Source organism: Miscanthus floridulus, chromosome 9 (assembly GCF_019320115.1).
Source record: "Miscanthus floridulus cultivar M001 chromosome 9, ASM1932011v1, whole genome shotgun sequence".
Classification (NCBI taxonomy): Eukaryota; Viridiplantae; Streptophyta; class Magnoliopsida; order Poales; family Poaceae; genus Miscanthus; species Miscanthus floridulus.
In genome coordinates, this window is record NC_089588.1 from 101,291,037 (window position 1) to 101,295,612 (window position 4,576).

Here is a 4,576-nt window from a genome sequence, read left to right on the forward strand (position 1 = left end):
TCGAGCTGTGGTAAACCCTGAGAATACGTTGGAGTTTGTGTGTCCAAACAAGCATGAAGTAAGTGCAAAGTGTATGTGTTAAAATCTTGAGCTATATGTGTTCATGTACTAATGTCTCATTATTTAGGTGTTTTCAATGGCGAAGTGTCGTTTCAAGGAGTGGTTGTATGGTCCTAAGAACTAATGGCCGGAAGAACCGCGGAGGGTTAAGGAAAAGAAGAAAGAAAGGGTAATCTACAAAGCACCTCCTGTCATGTGCGAATGTGGTGTAAAATCCAACTATGGCCTAGTCCCTTCGGAGCTTGGAATAGGCCATTATTGCGGCCATATGGTTGAGTATGATGAGGTTCGTTATTTTTCTGGTAAACATGAAATCGTATTTTGTTTGTTTTGCTAAGACATATATGATATAATATTTCTTTTGAACAAAGCACTAGGAAATGCAGTTGGGAATGTTATGATGGTCAAGCTAAGTTCTTGGATGAACTGAAGAAGAGGCAACTAATTGCATGGAAGAGGGGATATGGACCTGACTACGTCAACCTATTCGTTAAACATCACAAAGAAAAGATGCGTGAGTTTGCTAGACAGCGCGGTATTTGTAACCCGATCGATGTTGGGCTTAACAAATGGGGATTGGAGAGGCGGATGACGTTAGAGGAGGAGAAGGCAAGGAATGAGGCAAGGGAGGAGACAAGAGTACATATGCAGGTCTTGAACGAGCATGTTGCTACATTATGTGCCAGTGAGTGCTTGAAAACCTTTTTTTTTGTTGCCTGGTTTTAAATGTAATATAATCGCGTTGCTAACTGATTGCATTTTATACATGAAGGGATTGGTTGTAGCGAGGAACATGCCGCAGAGGTGGCTCATGCAAGGTATGAGGAGAAGAAGTTAGATGACCATAGATCACGAGGTGGTCGCACCGTTCAATCACCGATTGTGTTGTCTGATGAGGGAGACGAGGATGCAGACGACACTGCCAGACTGAGTGAGCTCATTGTTCTAGCAGAGGCGGGCATACAGGCGCAGGAGGCTAAGGATGACACTGGCAGACTTAGCGAGCTCATCGCTCTAGCAGAGGCGAGCATTTAGGCGCAGGAGGCTGAGGACGACATTGGCAGACTGAGCGAGCTCATCGTTCTAGCAGAGGTGGGCTTATAGGCAGAGGAGGATGACAACACGCTCTTCACTCAGGCCGCAGCGGCCGCAGATGAAGCGGAGGCCGCTTACTACAAGCGACATGCAGGTCATAGCAACACAGTTGAGCCTAGCCACAGCAACAGGGTTGTAGTAGAGGACTGGTACTCGGATGATGAGTTGCTTACTCAGTACGTTTCAGACTAAGGATTTGGAAGTGCATTTGCCCCTATGTCTACTGTCGGTACGTAGTTGTACTATTAATATGTTGTGTAATGTGGCATAGTATCGAACTTTTCATTATGTGGTTGTTTTCATTATCTATGGTCTTAATATTCCGCTTAATGATACGGACGTATTGAAATTTGAACACGCTGCAAAAAAACTTAACGACGTACGGCATTATATTAATACATGTACCGAACCTGGGTACAGAGTTTCCTTCGACTAAACCTAACATGCCTTAGGTAATTAAACCATGCCTTAGGTAATTAAACCTAACATGCCTTAGGTAATTAAACCTAGGTACATGTGAAAAAGATAAAGTCATCCTAGTAGTATGGCCACATAGCAAATTGTGTTGCACCTTCTCCATAGTAGCCTCCCGTTGTTGTTGGTGGTGGTGGCGGGGGTGACGGGGGAGGCCCCTTGTTCTTGTGGTTAGGGCAGGTGCAATATGGATCATTGCAGAGTGCCTCCTGTGAATTGGCACCATTGTTGTTGTCGTCCTGTCCGTCGTCCTTGTAACCGCTGCTAACTTCCCTTTCTAGATCGAAGATATGGTCCTGTAGGTAGTAGATGTACTCCGCATGCGGATAAATAGGTCGAGGATCGACCCACCTACTAAACCCATAGTTTTCTTCGGCCAAGGAAGACTACAATAAGTATGTCGTGTAAGTGATATACAAGACAAACATATTGAAGAAACAAATAGTAATAGCAATTACCCATGCTCGTAGGCATTTGAAGAAACGACGACCTCCATCTATTCCCTCGGTGAACATCTGCACTAGGCAGTCCTCACCATGCATGCATTTTGGCCACTTTTCTTTCCTTTCATCGTATCCTCTCAGTGGTGCCTCTTTGGTGAAATCATTTTTGCTCTCAACTGGGAATCTCTCATAAAGAGCTTCCTCAAAGAAATCGGGAGCAAGAGGACCCTCCCACCCCCAGGTAGTCTCCTTCCCTTTCCTCTCCCTCTGGACGACCCTCCAGACATTGGTACTGCAACGAAAGCAAATGCCGAGGAGTGTTCTTCTTCCTTGCTGTGTGTGTGAATGAGAGGGAGCGAGTGGTTATTTATAGGTTGAGAGGAGGAATGGAGGCCTCTCATTGTGCCATGTCAGCGATCCGTGTGCCTCTTCACCTCAGCCCTTGGATCAAATAGTCATAAGATGGATGGTGGAGATAGAGTGGAGTTGTGCTTCCTTGCATGCCAGTACTATATCAGTGATGTGATAATTCGATGTTGTCCATGTATCTGAAAAGTCTGTGTTTATTGTCTAAAAAGCATAGATTCATTCACTGTTGCTTCGTAATCTGTGTACTACATTTGTGCCTTTGTAGAAGTGTAGTATGATTAAAGGTTCATGAAAAAAATTCACAAGATACGATCTTGTTTTAGGAGCATCCACAGTTACAAACAGAGACATCAATATATATTCCAAACATTTAATCATCCAAGGAGCATAATGCAACCACAACGAATATCACAACCAACATAATATGTCATGCAAAGTCCAAATAGTCCACAATGTCCATACAGTCCCGAATAGTTACAGAAAAGTAAATACAAAATCCATAATAGTTCATACTAACACCTACCACATCCCTCATTGCCTCCTACTCTTGCCCTTACCCTTGTGACCCAGAGCGCTGGTGCCTAGAGTGTAAGGGTCATGTGGACGGCATCGCCTAGTGCCTAGAGGCGGTGTAGGATGAGTCGAGGGAGCGTCATGGAGCTGAGAGGGGCCAAGCTCATCGTGCCTCTTGTCCACGTCATCATCGTCGTCGTCCTCCTCGTCCTTGTCCCCATCCCCTGTAGCTGCTTGACTAGAGGAACCCAAGCCTCCTCTTCCTGCAGAAGGAACGTACACGTCTTGCGTCGTGTCTATCCTGCAACCACAATGACCAGCCGCACGGTGTAGACGACGTGACAGTCTCTGTTGTACAAAACTATGTTAACTGAAAGAATATAATGTATTAATGATATGTTTGAAAGAATATTTTTAGTCTTACGTCTAGGAAGCCACGTATGTAGTCGTCATTGACTCTCGGCCGAACACGCTCGATCTCTTCAACTAAGCATTTTAGTGTATTGCCTGCAACAAAGTTCTCAATAATAATACTTCTGAACAGATAGCATTTAGTTTTGTTTTCTTTTGTACAAGAATCTAACTTATTATAAGGGTTATATGGCTCGAAGGTTGCACTAACTACAATAGATAACTCCTAATGTCGGTCCAAGAACGCCGAATGTATTGTTATGTAACTTAACGTACAAAAATAAGGCGATTGGCTTACCACTCTGTCCAAGATCGGTCCTGCCTTCACCTGCCTTCCTGCACGAGTCGTCTGGTCGTACGCCATGTCTTCATCGTCAGAGGACTCGACGTCGGTGTAGTCAGCTTTGGTCCACTGTAGCCTCAGCCTGCACCGTGTCGCACGCTGGTACCAAGCTTGGTACCATCTGAACTCACGGTTCGTGTGCGGCTCGTTGTTGTCGTCCATGTTGTCATGCATCTCCTCCCATTTCTCAATGTAGGACTGGTGGTGCCTTTCCCAGTCAAAAATCTTCTTGTTCCTCTGATGATCCAACCTGCATGTATGTCATCGTTACATGAATCCACGTACGTGTCACCATATTACTAGAAATGGACCATCATCATGAGACATTTGAAATATCAAAACACTTACTTGTGTAAGTCAATGCCAGTTGAGAACAGAGGCATAGGCCAAAGCTGTCTCACTCCAAATTGGCGTGCAACCCTATCTGGCAGGTGGTACTCGACAGCATAGAAGCAAATTAGAGGGCACCTCATCCTATAGAAGTCATTGTCAGCCCCATAGACGTTGCTCAACTGAAAAGGAAGTGCGTCCTCTCCACCATACGGCTCCCACTCCACCTGCAACATGTCCAAATAAGATGTTAGATGGTATACTAATCCTTTTCAAAGCAGCATGGAAAATAAAATTTACTTACACTAGACGCCATCGGCGTATCTAGCTCGTTGGTGTACTCAATGTACGCCCGGTCTATCCTCGTGTGCGGAACCCTGACCTGGTCCCAAAGATATGCCCATGTCGGCTGGCGACTTGGAGGCTGACCTTGGAACCACTCACGACGAGCCAGAACGTCTGGATGACCAACTGGAAGACGAGCCCACATCCACAGCTGTAATAGGTACACGCATCCACCAAGTGACGGGTTGGACGT